This window comes from Idiotropiscis lumnitzeri, unplaced genomic scaffold (assembly GCF_059441095.1).
Source record: "Idiotropiscis lumnitzeri isolate Australia: NSW breed Sydney's pygmy pipehorse unplaced genomic scaffold, RoL_Ilum_1.0 HiC_scaffold_110, whole genome shotgun sequence".
NCBI classification, from domain to species: Eukaryota; Metazoa; Chordata; class Actinopteri; order Syngnathiformes; family Syngnathidae; genus Idiotropiscis; species Idiotropiscis lumnitzeri.
In genome coordinates, this window is record NW_028283648.1 from 632,051 (window position 1) to 650,126 (window position 18,076).

An 18,076-nucleotide genomic window follows, 5' to 3' on the forward strand; every position below is an offset into this window, starting at 1 on the left:
AACAAAAAAACACATCAAATCTCCATGTAGTAGCAACGGGGATGGCTCATGGGGTCAGGAGAAGTGAGCGGGAGATGGGGAGTATGAGGTGCCGTTGGGGACAAAAGTCAGGAATCGCTTCACACTTCTGAAATGCACTCTTACACACCAGTGAAATTGTTGTTGCTCATGCATACTTATGAAACGCTATCATACATACGAGTGAAACGCTCTCATACACACTAGTGAAATAGTTGTTGCTCATACACTCGTCAAATGCGCTCATACACATAGGTGAAACATTCTCATACACACCAGTGAAAGGCGCTCAGGCACAATTGTGAAATTATTGTTATTCATAAATACAACTGAAACATGCTCATGCCCATACACGAGTGAAATGCTTTCATACAAACACCCACACTGTTGAAAATGCTGTCATGAACACAAGATCGCTTACAAATACTAAAATGTAAAAATTAATCATTTATTTAGCAGGGATGCATGGTGGGCGACTTGTTAGCACGATGGTCTCACAATGCAGAGGTCGCGGGATTGATTCCGGCTTTCCTGTTTGGAGTTTGCATGTTTCCCACACGCCTGCGTGGGTTCTCCGGTTTCCTCCCACATTCCAAACACATGCATGGCAGGTTGTTTGGACACCCTAAATTGGTGTGAGTGTGAGCGCGGATGGTTGTTTGTCTTTGTGTGACCTGCGATTGGCTGGCAACCAGTTTAGGGTGTACCCCACCTACTGCCCCAAGATAGCTGGGATAGGCTCCAGCACCCCCCGCAACCCTTGTGAGGAGAAGCCGTACAGATAATGGATGGTGGGATGGCATTCATAATGGACGGCCGCCACGGTGGGCGACTTGTGAGCACGATGGTCTCACAATGCAGAGGTTGTGGGATCGATTCCGGCTCCGGCCTTCCTGTGTAGAGTTTGCATGTTCTCCCAAGCCTGCGTAGTTTTCTCTGAGTTCGCCAGTTTCCTCGCACATTGCAAAAACATGCATCCATTTACTCTGATGCCAATGTTTTCTGTACCTTATGGCAGATTTTTCTCTTTGCCGAAGACTATTAGCACTTGTAGAGCGAGGACCTGTGCCACAGTCGTCAACTGCACCCTAAAATCAGATCATTTTGTATTTTAGACATTACACACTACACAGTTAAAGATGGTCCAAAAAAGAAAAATGGATTAATGTATTTCAACTTACATAATACTCTTTAAAGAGCTGACCAGCTCATTCCCAGAGGTACGTATTGGGGCGTATTGGTCGTCTTTACAGAAGACTCCAGGAGGTAACTCAGGTTTGACCTTCAGCCACAACAGAGTGTTGGGTGTGAGTGCTTCCAAGTCGTTGAGGTCGGAAGATGTCCTTGTGATAGGCCTGCTGTTTATAACTGCTTCAGCCTCACCAAGCAAGGTATATTGACTTTCTTCACCCGAAATTTGTTCTTTTACAGTGACATTCAGGATTTTTCTCACAGACCAAATAAGTCGCTCACAGCTTCCTCCGTGGTGGGAACCTGCTGGGGGATTGCTATGCCACTGAATACCTTTTTGCAGCAAGTGTTTCTCGATTTACTTAGTGTTCCATTCTTTGATTGATTTCTTCATTTCACTGTCAGCTGATCTAAAGTTGGTTCCGTTATCAGAATACATCTCTCTCACTTGTCCTCTTCTGACAAGAAATCTTCGGATTGCGTTGAGACAAGCATCTGTGTCACGTGAAGATGCAATTTCCAGATGTACGGCTCGTACAGCGAGACATGTAAAAATCACGCCGTATCTCTTTACTTGTCCTCTAACCCTACTTACTTAGAATGGACCAAAATAATCAACGCCAATTCTCTTGAAAGGCGGATCGTCAGGTAGCACTCTTCTGATGACTCTAGCAGCTCGAGGTATCCAAAACTGTTGATGCAGATTAGCCATCATGTGGTTCCTTCCAGCGTGAGCTGTAATCTCATGAATGTATCTCAGGACTAGCTTTGTGTTATGTGAATCCTTGGCAAGATGGCTTGCTGTTTTGCTGTTTCAGGCATGGCTGCGTGGCTCAACTGTCCACCAACCCTCATGACACCATCTTGAAGTACTATATTGAACTTGTAAAGTGGGCTACTTTTCTTCACCCTTTTTTGTTTTTCAAATATGGCTAAATCTTTTTTGAAACTTCGCCTTTGACAGTATTTCACAAGTTCTCTTTCTGCTTTATCCAAGTCGTTGCAGGTCAAATACTTTCCTTTGACAGTTCTCTTGAATAAATTCATCTTGCCTTCTTCACCTAATGTGATTAACTCCTTTCTATTTTCCTTTACTCTGTCAGTAAGTCTTTCAGCTTTAGAAACCAGGCTACGGCCTGCTTCAATGCTGTCCAAGACGAATAATGGTTCATCCACTGGCCCAGAGAATCTTTGGGCTACAGTGACTGAATTACATGCACTTGAGTCACTCATTTGACCTCCAGGTCATTAATTGGTAATTTGAAGTGTTTTTTGTGTTTAACTAAATTCCTGGACACTGCCTGATTTTTTTCAGAGCTGTACAACCACTAGAAAGGGTGGTTCCCACAATGTGAGTTTTGCTCAGGTGGCCCAACAATGTCACAAAAACAAGTAGGGGTGTGTGTGTGTGTTTGTATAAGCTACATGTTGGGGACCAACATCGGACAGCACACCCACTGTAGGGGACCAAAATTTTTGTGGGGACCAAAAATCTGGGCCCCACAAAAAAGAGCATTGAATTCAGTGATAAGAAGCTCAGGGGGAGGTCCTGTCAAAGTTTCAGGGCTTCCCAGGAAGGTCACAAAAACAAGACGAGTGTGCTAGAAATGTGTGTGCGGAAAAATTACTCAGGATCGCTGTCTAGTGGTCGGTCCCGGTACTGCACTTACGCACACTTCACACACTCGGCTGGTCTGCGCATGTGCAGGACAGTCTGCTTTATGTCAGGCAGCCACCCTCCCCTCCCCCACAGCCCAACCCGAAAAATTGAGATGTTAGTTAAGTATTTATTCCTATTATTGAGTGAGATTACATATTTTTACTTGGCAGCTGGCACAACAGCTAAGCTTGGAGCACAGTTATTGCAAAATAAAATAAATAAACAGTAACAACAATAACGATTGTTAATATTGTTATACTTTATAGCGTAACCTATTTATACTAATTTTCTGTATGCAATTTCAAGTGCAACTAATATAGTTGTGCATATAGATAGCCACCAAACTCCATACATTAGATAAAAATAAGAGCCACGATGTTAACCAATTAACAGTTCAAGAAAAAAGCAGACATCCAAGAACTTGCTTTGTTACTTTTGCGTGGCCAGAACTACAAACCCCAAAGCAGAGCAAACCCAAAACATCAGAGAAAGTACAATACTTTTGTCAAGGAGTGGTGCTGCTGCTTTGCGATCGCTGCCACCATAGTGAACGCGCTACCACATTCGTGCACACGCACACATGCCACACACCTGTTTTCCACGTCCTGTCAGTCCACTCCGTCGGTCCACATTTATTTCGTTGGTCAGCCATCACGGTTGGGTGCGCACTAGATCGCTGTTAAACCATCTTCTACGCCACAGTCCTCGTGTTCAACAAACATTTCTCCCGAACTCGCCTACCATGCACAACTCTCCACTTTCAAACCGAGCGCCGCTGTTACTTCCGGGTTTTTAGCGCCAAGCACTTGACGCTAGCGTGTGACGTCATGGCGAAATACTAGGTTTTAAAATAAAAATTTTCTTTTTTTTGTACAGTCTAAGTGCATGGGGTTATGATAGATCGAATGAGTATACCTTTATGTACTCACTAACATTTATGTTGATCATAAAATGTTGTTTTGATGAAGAAAACTGTTATTTTTTAGAATCAATTGGCTTAGGGCACTTGGGCAAACTACGGCCCGGGGGCCACTTGTGGCCCGTTAAACGTTTCAATCCAGCCCCCCAAACTTGAAAAAAATTAAATGAATAAGCCTTGTTAATGGTTTATTTTCTAAATACTGTGGTTTTTCAAAGACATATATATTGTTGTAATGCTTTTGTTCACTTTCGTTTAAAATTAAATGTATTTTAGGACTCATTGTGCCCCCCCCCCCCTCCCAATCAAAAAGTTTGCCCATCCCTGGCATAGTGGATGGGCCGAGGAGTTTAAAAGGCACACATCATGCATTTTTCAGTCAGTTTTAGCCAGGGCTTGGTATGGGGAAGACCAGCTGGTTTACATGTAATCATTACATTTTCCCAAGTTTTATTTAAGTTAATTGGACAAAACAAAAAAACGCAATATTCTTCTGCCAGAGAGTATGTAATATTCTTCTGCCATTTTATTGTAGAGGGCCATTTTGAGCCCCTAACAATATTATTCAACCAAGAGATCATGAGTCGTCGCCCACTTACTTTCTGAAGTCAGCTGGGATGTCACGGCTGTGACCCTCGTGAGGATAAAGTGGTTCAGATGGAAAAGTAGGACTAAGGGCTTTTTCTCAGGTTTCCATGCGCAAATCCATGTATATTAGGTTAATTGGAGACTCTAAATTCTCTACTCATCAAATGACATTCGTGACCCTGATGGATAGATAAAATAGATTATTAATCTGCCATGGGAAGTCCAAGGTGTCTGGTAGAAAGAAATGCATTCATACACTCATTACACAGTCAACCAAGCAAAGACACAAAGCCTAGGGCAGGGGCGGGCAAACTTTTTGATTGGAGGACCACAATGGGTTCTAAAATATGACAGAGGGGCCGGACCAGGAGCAGATGGATGGAGTGTTTTGGAAACCTCACCTCATCTGAGAAAAAAAATACATTTAATTTTATATGAAAGTGAATAAAAGCATTCCAACAATAATATTTGTCTTTGAAAACCACAGTGTTTAGAAAATAAAACATTAACAAGGTTTATTCATTAAATTTTTTTCAAGTTCGGCGGCCCGGATTAAAACTTTTAACGGGCCGCATGTGGCCCCCGGGCCGTAGTTTGCCCTCGCCTGGCCTAGGGCATAAACACATACATGTAATATCCAATCCGCTTATTCTCACAAGGATAGCGTGCTGGAGCCTACCCAGCTGTCAACGGGCAGTAGGCGGGGCACACCCTGAAGTGGTTGCCAGCCAATCGCAGGGCACGCAAAGACGAACAACCATCTGCGCTCAAACTCACTCACAAATGCAACCTCCACACAGGAAAGCTGGGTCCCGGGATCGAACCCTGCACCTTGGGACTGCGAGCCGGATGTCCTAACCAGTCTTAACTCATTAAATACCAGCCATTTTCACTGGAGCAACCCACTCAATCCCAGAGTTTTCCTGGGTTTTGACTAATATTGCAAGGCCCACAGAATATTGTATTCTAATGCTATATAGACATGGAGCACACCCGAAGAAAGATGAGACTCTCTTCTTTCAACAGAAAAAAAATGTTTGTTCCTATCTTTTTCCATTCTTGAACAATCGGCATTTGAAAATAGCTAAATTTCATGAAAACTCCAATCCCTGGGGAAAAAACTGAGAAAATGAGCTTTTTGTAAACTGATGCATTTTGACCATAATTTGAACTTTGACACTATTATTTATGGCTTTTATGACACCTCTAACATCTAAATAATGCATGCCTTCTATAAAATAACAAAAAAAAGCACAAAAAATATGTTTTTGATAAAATAAATTTATTTGCACATAACACTAAACGACTGAACTGTTGAACTATGTACAAAAATGAAATACATCAGTGTCATACATACTTTTTTTTTGTGTGATATAAAATAAAACAGTTGCCTTGATGCAAGGGCACACAACATAGTTCACACCACATTCTTGTTTCACTCCGTTTGCCTTTGCGCAAACAGACCCGACACTTTCGTTGTGGTCTGGCTTTGCTGGTCCGTGGAAAATAGGCGAGCTTGTGTTTGTCCACTGGGGTTTGTGTGAAAATAATTGTCTGGGAAGTGATTGCTGGCATCCGCGATGTGCTGCAGAAGCTCATCCGTGAGAAACAGCTGCAGGAAATCAGCTGGCTCCTCAGACTCCAAATGGGCAGCGGCATTCAGTGGTCCAGGGGTTGCTGTAAAGTCGATTTTCCTCGGTTGCCATCCAGTGTGACGCCATCCGGAACCACTGCTTCCTGATGCACAACCTGTAAATTACAGAAATATAAACAATTGGAAATATATATTTATTGCTGCATTTTATTGCTGGCGTGTGAAGTTTCATATTATAATTTACCTTTCTTTACACCAACAAGACGAGGAGGAACTTTCTTGCCGCGGGATGCACAATCTGTGAATTTTAGAAAGTATGCATGATTACCACACCATTCAGTATTGTTGTTTCCTCGTCGGGGAGGAGATACGCTCGCGTCTAACTGCACATTTATGCGACATTTTCTGCCCGCAAGATGCATGATATGTACAATAAAAGCATGAGGGGTAAAACCACATGTTCAATGGTAACTTGCGAGCGCTTACCTCCTCGTTCGGGGGGATCTGGTGAGGACTCTCAGCTGCTTTGGCTATTGTCCGAAGGCAGGCGATGCAGGCCGCAAGGCACGCGCACCCTCTTTAGACGCCTGTTTGTTGTGACGATGACGAAGCGTCATCCTCTCAACCAAAGCGTCTCCATCGCCTTGATGCTTTTAGGAAGCTTTTTTTTACAAAAACGCATTCCTCGATCGTCATTTGCTTGGAGGATTTCATTGCTAACGCTACTAATGCGACTGCTGCTAGTGCTGCCGATGCTGCTGCTACCCACGCTGCTCTCCACACTTATAAGTCTACCCCAGGATCCCGCCCCCCATTTGTACCTCTGGCGCAGATTCAAGGCGGATCTTTTGCACCTCTGCCCCCTGCTGGGTGATTTTTACATGATTCACAATGCGGACAAGGCTGATTCTCAGTCAGAGGTTGCATCAGACCCTTATGTACACTATGACGTAAAAAAGACAGGAAACGTACTTATACGTCTTTGGTAGAGGGCGCCATTGCATTAAAAGACGTCTTTGTACGTCTAAGGGAGTAAATGAGTTGAACAAAGTACAGGGTCCTTCACCTGACTACAGATGATCTTCTGGGGACTTTATTTGGTTTTAATCACTTTTGGGGTCTGTATCTATGCACACTCCCTGGTTTTGCTACCTTCCCGGGTACCACATACACACTGCTTAGTTTCTCTGCCTTCGTGGGTACCACATACATATTGCTTGGTTTCTCTGCCTTCCTGGGTACGACATACACACTGCCTGGTTTTGCTACCTTCCTGGGTACCAGTCACACAAACGTCAGACGACTCAGCACATACCGACTGTCTCAGCACTACACACTTTCACTCCAAGGCAGTGCTGTGAACCAACTTACTGACAAGAGGTAGTATTTAGAATTTTAAAAAGTGCTTGAAAGGTTTTGTTCATGTAAAACCAACAGATTATGACATTATTATTATTATTTAAATCAGTATTAAACAGCATCAGCATAGGTTAAAGATATTATACAGACTATATACGATAAAAAAATACTAAACCACCCTTGCTTTTCCGTCATTTCTTGTATAAGTTAACACACAGATGTATAACATTTGTTTATACAAATATAACGATTAAAAAGTAGCTGATTAGAGTTTTAATTTTGTATTCATTAATCTGTAATAAAAATGGACATATTTTGGTTAATAAAATTAACAAGAAATAAAAGTAAAGGGTGTTCTAATACTTTTTTCAAGATTGTCCTAACATACATTTAATGTTTACAGTATATGTCTTCGGAAGAAGCGCAGCATTAGATTTTTTTTTTTGTTCTCTCTCTTTGACTTCTGAATTTGAATTTCTGTCACAGATGTGCTTGAATTCTATTTTGGATGATTTGTGTTAAACTGCACAAATATTTGAAGAGCCATAGAATTCAAGAATCACACCAGTGCTGCTACTCCTCCGAACGGGTGAACGCCCTTGATTAACAACCTGCGTTGAGGTGGCTTTTGAGATTCGTGGTGTGGGAGAAAAATCTCTGAAGGCATTCTTAGACTTCAAGAGAGGGTCCACAATTTTCAAAGATTCACTTCCGTCTGAATCAGAGGCCTCACTTGTATCCGGAATATATTCATCTCCACTGTCATCTGAGTTGGAGTAATAATGCTTATCCATTCCAAAGTCAGCCTGTTTTTTTAATCTAAAAAACAACAACAACGAAATATAAAGGATAGAAGGCAGGAGACCAATAAAATATATGCAATTTGCTTGTAAGATTCCCTGAAATCTATATGGGTTGTTTACCTGTATACTTTTGGTCCTCCTGAGCCTTGGGATAGTAATATGGTCTGGGTCTGAGGCGCAAAGTTCAGGGGCAGGATTTGACAATGATTCGTCAGAATCTGTGTCGTTATTCCAAGGAAGATTCAGCCCATATTTTTTGTCCAAGGGAGGAGACTGGGTTGCATCAGAGTCCAAGAGAAAATTGAGAACCCATTAAATACTTAATCCCCAGAGGAATCTGCACAGAAAAAGGTCTTAATTCTATTTGAAAAAAAAAAAAAAACTAAAATATTGATGAATGATATGACAAAATAATGTAATAACAAAATTAATTGACCGTAACAAAAAGCTCCCGGGAGGAAAACTACATTAAATGTTTTTTTAACAGGGCAGTGAAAATATTGGAAAATAAAAACGATAATAAATAAAATAATATAAAAAAAGAATTCAATGTGTATCGATGGACCCATATGAAATACTTATATCGCTATGTACTTATCAGCCATATCGCCCAGCCCAATATGTAACTGCAACTTCAAAACCTCGGGCCATAACAGGATTGTAACATGGGATGCATATCTTCATTCCTAAATTTGTAGATCCCGAGGAGGCTGCTCAATGGTCCTGGTAATCTAAACCTCAACCAATTCGGTCACAGCCAATGTTCTCCATCCTTGTTAAGAAGTTTTGAAATGATTTAATAGATATACTATTGCAAACTATACCAGAATTTTAGACATTTTAAACTTTTGATCACAATTTTACCTATTTTCTAAAAATCTGAAGAATCCACATGCCAAATCACCTGCTGTAGACACATAGGTTCTGTTCTGACAGATAATTCAGTTACAGGTTGTGTACTTAAAGCCAATAAGAGGGCAATGCAGCAGTCGACAACCTGACGAAAGCTTAAGTCTCCCAATGAGAGAACTGTAGTGGCTGGTAGGTTCTTAGATTGTAACATAGTAAAGACATATACTAGGCATAACTGTATATCATATGATGATGAGGGAAAATATTATTAGCTACGATTTATGTCCAGATATATTAGAAAACTTGTCCAACCAGCACAGGTCTATCTAACTGTAATTTTAACATCTCAAGACACGACAGGATGACCACATGATACGCATACCTCCTTTTCAGAGTCTGTCAAAACTTGAGAAGGCTGCTTCGATGTTCTGGTGGCATCAACCTCAGCCGATTCAGTCATTGTCGGTTGTCCTCCATCCTAATGAACAAGTTGAATATTAATTTAATGAATTAAAAAAAGAAAATGGATCAGAATTTTACACATTTTAGGCTTTGGCCACCCAAAACAAAAACTAACAAGTTCACGAATGAAACAAAACCAATTACTTTAGCGCATGACAATTAATCTTCAGTAGAGATATGTTGTGACTGATATTTCAGTCACAGGTTGTCTTTTGAACGCCACCAGGGGCGCAATGGAGCACAGGACAGCCAAAAGTCTTCTTGTCGGACACCTGTAGTGGCTGGTAGGTTCTAAGATTATAACATAGTAAAGGCACATACAACTCCTAACTGTATTTCATATGATAATGAAGGAAAAGATGATTAGCTATGATTTATGTCAACAATAAAAATGGCTCTACGGGGTCCCCACAAACACAAACCTGACAGTTGGGTGTCAGATGGCCAACATACCTGACACGCAATTCAACTCAACTGGACCCCACAACACAAGAAAAAGCTGAGTGAGCCTCAAACCAGACATACACATTCACTGACAAATATCCTGTGACACCAGATATATTAGAAGTCTTGTCTAATCAGCACACGTCTATCTAACTGCAATTTTAACATCTCGAGACACGACAGGATGAGTACACGATACGCATACCTCCATTTCTGAGTCTGTAAAGCCTGGAGGAGGCTGCTTCGATGTTTTAGTAGCATCATAAATTTATTGAATTAATTATATTTGAGGTTGGATTAGATTTTTACACATTTTAAGCCTTAGCCACCCAAAACAAAACATAAGCTCATGAATGAAATAAAACTAATTAATTTCGCCCATGCCAATTAATCTTCTGTAGACGCGTGTTGTGACCAGTGTTGTTTTTGGCAGGCATTTTAGATTTTGTCCAAGTCATTTGGACAAAGTGCTGATTTGTTTACATCACATTTAGTCATCCCAATTCGTTATAGTTTTAGTCCAGTTTTAGTCAACGAAAACTAAAAAAAGGGTTTTAGTCCAGTTTTAATCGACGGAAACGCAAAAAAAGTTTTACCCTAGTTTTCGTCAATTTATTCACAAAGGTTTTAGTCCAAGCGGCACGGTGGCCCAACTGGTTAGCAGGATGGCCTCACAATATTGAGGTCGTAGGTACGATTCTGGCTCCGGCCTTCCTGCATGGGTTTCCTCTGGGTAATTCGGTTTCCTCCCATATTCTTAAAACATGCATGGCAAGTTGCTTGGACACTCTAATTGCCCCTAGGCATGAGTGTGAGCGTGGATGGTTGTTCGTCTATGTATGCCCTGCGATTGGCTGGACACCAATTCAAGGGTGTACCTCGCCTACTGCCGAAGACAGCTGGGATCGGCTCCAACACCCCCCGCGACCCTAGTGAGGAGAAGCGGTACAGATAACGGATGGATGGATGGATGGGTTTAAGTCCATTTGAGTTAAAACAAGGCATTCAAGGTTTCCACCCAATAACAAAGACTTTTGGATGGACTACAAAGGATTCTTCATTACAAACAGAAAAAAGTGGCAACAGTGGAATCAATGCTCACTGCTCCAAAATAAGCAGAGAAGCAAAACATTTTGTTGGGCAACTGTTGTGGCTTTATTTCACTAAAAGCAACATAAAATAATTTATGAACCACATGCTAACAATTTTGTCTCGTCAACGAAAAAAATTCATGTACATCACGTCATGTTTTCGTCATAAAAGAACCTCGTTTAGCTTGTCATCGTCATTAAAAAAGGGGCGTTAACGAAGTATTTTCGTCATAGTCATCAGTGACGAAAACAACACTGGTTGTGACTGATATTTCAGTCCCAGGTTGTCTCCTGAACACCACCAATTGGGCAAGGGGGCGCAGGAAAGCCTGGGGTCTTCTATTTTTACAGTATAGAAAGGCTAAATATCAAATTGAAACAGTGTTTTATATCATGAATATACAGGGTTGGTGCTGGTTCTGGTAGGGAAACCACAACATAAAGATGTCCTTAATTAGTCCCACAATGGGGATATTTGCAATATGGCATATGATGGCCTAACAGGGCCACCGCCCAGAAAAGAGTAACGCAGAACTTTGTAATACTGTCACTCCCTGACCAGTTCGTTGTTCCTGAAGAGCCAAACTTTGACTCAGACCCACAAATTTGAATTACAGATAGTGGACAATGGAGAACTCCCCCAGTCAGTCAGCATGTTCAACTTCCATAGAAACCTCAACATACATTTATTAGATTGCCAAACTAATTGGAAACTACATCACCAGAACACCACAAGTGGGCTCTGTTATTGTACTTAAAGATGCATCTTACAAACCTGTGTTCTCCAAGGCCAGCTGGTCCATAGTCTTAAGTTATTTCTTCGCCAACATCAATGTCTCGGAGCGCAAACAGACAGAGGTGTGGTCTGTCCTCTGTTGTCTTCTTCTTCATTTTACAGTTGGGGTGCATGTGGTCATCATTAACCAGTCTTCCCAGACTGCCATCTTCTTGAGCGGCATCAACACTTAAAATAGATTTAAAAAAAAAAAAAAAAATTATTCAATCAATGTCAGAAATTAATCTTTGAGACAATCTTGTGTACACAAAACATAAAAATAGGAAATCCACAATTTTTAAATCTTCTAAATCAAATCATACAAGAAATTTCTATTGGAATCAGACCCTATTAACAGCTTGTCTTTGAGACTTCATGGTCTATATTTTCATTTGTACAGATTCAACGCATGAATAAAAGTAATTACCGTATTTTCGCAGTCATAAGCAAACAAAGCGCCCTGTCAGTCGATGCGTCCATTAAATGGACAAAGTACCACTCACGTCCATCAGCCCTTGTCATCAACGAGCTGTTGGAAGTGCATGTTAGCACACCCTGCTGGGCAAAGAGTGAGTTGTCCATGCTTACAATCGACCGTGACAAATACACCATCTGACTATAATGTTTGGGTGATGGTGTTGGAAAAAGCTGGACAAAGGGCAGCTGTCCACAATGTTTTAGTCTGTCTTATCATTTATGTTATTGCAAGCAAGAAACGTCCCAGGTTTAGACAACAGACAAAAAGTCCAAAGCATAACAGCACATCTCTTTAAACAGCCATGCAAATCTCTCTAAACAGCTATGGGATTGTGGGTCTCTGCTCCCAGAATGCATTGCTTGAATTAGCTAAGGCTGAGTGGCTTTTGTATTATTTTCATTTTTTTTGGGTATATTGATGGCATGAGAGATACATGTTTGTGTTAATCTTATTTCTATGTTTCATTGTTTGCTTGTATGATGAGTTTTTTATTTTTTTTTGAAACCGTGACTCTAAGGAGTGTGGTGAGCAGCCAAGTCCCTCCCCTGACGTTGCTTTGTAGGCTATTGCCAATGCACCTAATATTGGCCTGAGCCATTGTCAGCTATTGTCAATAGAGACTTGGCGTCTGCTGCAACAATGGGGTGATTGCTCATGTTATTGGGGCATAGTAGGCTGCTATCGGCTGTGTCAGTGTGGGCAGCTCTGCCAAGTTCATGCTATGCTAACAGCAGCTGTGCTATCGTCTTGTCAGGCGGTGCGTCCAGTATATGTTACAAAGACAGAAATAGCGGCCTCAACAGGTGTTGCGCCCTTTGACACGGCGCGTCTTTTGGGTGCGAAAATACGGTATACATTTTTGCTTAGAGAATGATTTTTCCCCAAACACTTATGGGATGAGTATGTGTTTATTTTTTTAAATAAAAACAAAAATAAGATAACATCTCAATCTTTGCCTCACCTCCAAGTTTTTTCTTGCCGGCGGAAGTCAAACAAAAAGACAGTGCCTCTTCCATCCATCTTCCTGCGTTGAGATTTATCAGAATCTATCAATTTTCCTCTGTACTCCATAATAAAGAATAAAGTCGTCTTTCCTGAAAGGGGCCTTGGTAAATACTCCTCGACCTAGTTAACAGGGAAATCAAGATAGCTTCGTCATATTTTTAAGCACACAAATAAGGAGTCATCATATTCATTTGGGCCACTATACTAATGTAGGGTGGTTTGAAACATTGCTTCTTGTGAGGGATAGAGCAGAGCCCTTCTTTATGATTTTAAAGGAACAGACCAGCCAAAATTCATTTTCCAGCATTGCATTAGCCAGTATGTATTAGGACTGAAAGTACAAATGTCAATGGCACCTGGTTACGTAAAAAAAAAACTTTAAGATTATTTAGTTTCATAACAATGACATACACTGTATACACAGTCATATTGGATCGCGTCACGTGATCTCTGTGACGTATAACGTGCTTTACACTAGACTATCAATATCGGACTTGTTCACTGGTCTATTGTGGTATAAAAATGCCGGAGGGCGTCATCAAGTACAGCCTTAATTTAGATAGAACTCCTACCATCAGGTTTCACGCTCACTGAAATAACTTGAAACTGACAAAAGAAAAGGTCAAGACACTCTTAATGTAAAATAACCACTTAAAAAACGATGTCAGCTTGGTTATCAGAAAACAATAATATATCTTAGCAAAAGCGTTAACATCATACCTTTAAATGAGTTTATATACTTCGCTTCTAACTCCGCAGTCTTGTCCAGACCCTTGACTGCATGTTCAATAGTATCCTGCTTTGGGGACTTCCTGCATCTCAGGGAAGGCATTGTTTATTCTATAAAGAAAAAAGACAGTTTTGTGTTGAGAATTATTAATACTATAGGCTAAATGGAGTTTTAACAATATCAGTGTAAGAAAAATAAATTATAAATTAAAAAAATATCAATCCCTCCATCCCAATTAATGATTTCAACCATAATAGTTTATATTGAAGTTTAAACAACAGACAGACAGATTTATGCAGTGTGACTACAAAAATCTTACCAAAATTGCATTCACAGTAACCTTTGCTTTAAGAATCATGTAATTAACCAGTGAACATCGTGTCTTACACAAAAATTAATGACAGAAATTATCATGGTACTTGCATTCTGTTGTTCTATAACAAAAGTGCAAGCTGTTAGCTCCGCAAAGCTAACGCAACAAGCTAGCGTCCCTCGTGCTCACATTCAATGCAAACCTGACCACCGGATGAAAATACGCGTCGGTTTAGTTCTTTAAATGAGTAAAAGCACCATGACGTTTTATAATTATTCAATGCTTAACTGGAGCTCGTCAATTATGTCGATGTAGGAGCACATGTTTGCTAGGCCAGTGTTGTAGGCCCACATCCATGGTGCTACTTTGTATAGTGTTTTCCACACAACTATCTCTAACCATGAACAAATGCACTCGAGGCATGTTTTGAATAAAAACAAACGAAAAACACTTACCTCTCCGTTTCAACAGCAGTTCGAACTTCGAAGTGGTGATATTCTCCAGCGTTAAGCACCTGCTCGAACTGCGAATAGGTCAAATTCAACAGCGTCTTTTTTCTGTCTTAATAAGGACGCGATGAGAGGAGGAGCGCTTGCCTTTTCGTCAGCACGCCCCGCGCGGGTGGTGCTGCTTTATCACTCTCTATCTGTGCCCGCCCGCCGGCATGTCGATAGAAAAATAATATTCCTTCAAACATTACTTTCATCTTCTTAACGTTTTGTAGTGAATTTAACAGGTTCACCACTTTTTTCAAATACACCAATGGAAAACAGGTCTTAATTGAGGAAACATACAAAGAGCGTCTCACAAACACCTTATGATGAGCAATGTAATTTGATCACGTTTTTTGTCACTGCCTGGATGTCGGTTCACTGGCCTGGTGGCAGTGGCTTGTAGACACTGTCACTGAGTGGGAACGGATCTCAAGGTGGGTCAAACTAACCCAAGCAGTGGATCGGTCCGTTTTTTAAATTTATTAATTTTTTTATTTTATGTATTTATTTATTATTTAATACAAGGGCTTCGGCTCACTACCAGTGGGCGGGACCAAAGAATTTGGGTTTCCTTTGAGCTAGGAGGCAGTCAAAGGCAGTCCAATCCCCGGCAACATAAAGCGCCTAGCTCTGGGGACATGGAATGTCATTTCTCTGGTAGGGAATGAACCCGAGCTGGTGTGTGACTAGACCAGTGGTTCTCAATTATTTCCTGTCATGCCCCCCCTACCAAGAAGAAAACAATTCGCACCCCCCCCACCACAATTTTTTTTTACATTTCGTACTAATGTACATGTTCTTTGCATATTAATGTTAGATTGTCAATAAAATATCTTACCTTAACAAAGCTAAATTGATAAAAAAAATATCATTTTGAGAACGACTATTGTGAGGATCTCGAAACTCAGTACTCTGTGGTGCTAATATTGATGAGATGATAAATATGTTGAAGCCACAGAACAAAAAGATTAGATATTGTTTGGAAATTAATGACGTACATAACAAAGGAATATCAGCCTTGATTGGAGTACATTACTGCATTTAAATTTTTAATAAAAATGAAACAATTATTGATGTTATGACCACTATGAAGAATTTAAAAAAACAATATATAGGGATAATTATAGTTTTCATTTTGTTATGTTTAGTCTGTTCATGTTGCATTATTTTTATGACAAAGATGATGGTTAATCGTAGGTTTGTTGCCCAAATGTACCGTTACAACCTGATTAATGTTGAGAATGACGAACTCAAACTGGACACTAAAACGTAAAAACACATGGACTTCTTGCCCCTGTCCACACACGTGCACACACACACACACCATACACGAAGATCCGGGAGGTAAGGACGGCTGTCCTCTCCTACAACGAGGCAAGGGCCTCCACCAAGTCACCCCAGGGACAAGTTTTATTCCCTGATGGTCATCAAATTATGAGGATCTCATTCTACGCCGGAAGGGAGGAGGGGAATTTTTCCCTAATGTGAGGTTTTCGCTCCTCCACTGATGATCACACTGTTGTATGATTTCATTATGATGATCTGTCTTAAAGCCGTAAGGACATGATTTTTAAATCCACAACAGGGGGGAAATGTAAGATGGGCTGAGGATAGGTAATCAGTTTGTGTATTCATAATCATGTTTTTATACACTCATTAATGTTTAACACACACAGAGACACTTACTTGTTATTTTAACACACACACACACAGACACCGTATCCTGAAGATGTGTTTAGTTAAACTGACCTTGGGTTATGATTTTCTGCCTGCTGGAGTCCCTGGTGATTAGTTATTGATGCTTTAGTTAAACTGACCTTTATACCGTGAGTTATTGATGTTTTCTGTCTCTTGGTGATTAGTTGTTGATGCTTTTCTGTCTTCTGGTGATTAGTTATTGATGAGTTAGTTTCAATAAAAAGGCAGAACGGAGGGTGAGAGTCAGAGGGTGTGCGGGATTGAACTGGCAAGACGGCTGTTTCGCCTCCTGGCTCCCTCTCCCATTCTGAATGGCACAAAACGAAAACTTTAGTAAGTTATTTCAGTCTAAAAAAAGGCGTCAGGGCATTTTTAAACCGGACAGTAAGTCGTCACTGTCTTGGTTCCTTTTTGTGCCTTGACCCATCCCGGAATTATTGAAAGGATGCAGTCCTATTTACAGGCCCCAGTGACACCCCAGGTTTCTGTTGTTTGTACGAGGGCGCTTAATAGGTACTGCTATTCACAATCGTCTTAGGCTGTTTCTTTGCAGAAGTTTATGGACAATGTGTAGTGCTGTAGGATGCAGTCTAGAGCATTCTTGACATTGAAGCTTTTGTTTCCAGCAACTGCTAATGCGACCGTGCATCAAACATGCAAAACACAGACCCTTGCTCCTCAAGAAGTCAATCTTATCCTTGTGATGCTTTCTCCTAAATTCCTTACAAATTGTGAGACTGTTGCTCTCCATTACAATTAGCACATGGTTTGGCAATAGCATCCACTGAAACAGGTTCTGCCTTTGGCGTGGTGGTTTTGTTGTTTTCCATCTTGGCGGGCACAATGACTGTTGTGAAGACTTTCTTTGATTTTGGTGTTTCTGTGTGTTGTGATTTTGTTTTCTGTTTTATAGAATCTTTCGTGCTTGTCAACAAAGTCAACAAAATCCTTAAACTTCACTCTTCTATTTGTTCTTTCTTGGAGATTGCAGGCAAATTTTCTCCAAGATTCTATAAGTCTGTATGGAAGTTTGTTTGCCAATGCCTTTATATTAGCCATGTTGTCCAAGTCCTCCATGTAATTAACATCTGCCATTATGTTCAAACAGCCCATAAGGAATAATGTGAAAGACTGAAGTGCAACACCATCTTCAGACTTGATTGTTGGCCAATCCATGGCTTCCTTTAAATATGCTTCTGCTATCATGAAGTCATCACCATAAAACTCCTTCAAGATTTGTTTTGCTTTGGTATATCCTGTCAGAGGTTCCATATGGATGCAGCTCTTCACCAACTCATGTGGTTGTTCACTAGTATACTGCAGCTAAAATTGAAGATGATCACGGTTATCACTTGTACGGCCTTCAATCCCATGTTCAATGGCACCTATACAGGTTTTATAATGCAGAGGGTCGCCTTTAAACGTAGGAATGGAAAGTTCGGTAAGTAGCGATGCTTTTTGACTCTTTGCTAAGTATTCTGCGACACTGGCTTGCTGTGAGATTGCTTGGCAAAGGCCATCAAGCACATGTCCCTGTTGTTCTCTACTTTCTGTCTGATGTGGAAATCTAGCCATTGGAATAGTCGAAGTGGGAGCATTTCA

At 40.8% G+C, this 18,076-nt stretch overlaps 1 long non-coding RNA gene across 1 annotated transcript; it reads right to left on the reverse strand.

Annotated features, from left to right (window-relative positions):
- Positions 1-9,412: 9,412 nt before the first annotated feature.
- Positions 9,413-14,885, reverse strand: LOC148315534 (uncharacterized). Its single transcript, XR_015840847.1, has 5 exons — positions 14,738-14,885; positions 13,960-14,079; positions 13,196-13,359; positions 11,757-11,945; positions 9,413-9,462 (listed from the first exon to the last, which is right to left on the reverse strand). It is a non-coding gene; the product is annotated as an uncharacterized LOC148315534 (long non-coding RNA).
- Positions 14,886-18,076: the final 3,191 nt, after the last annotated feature.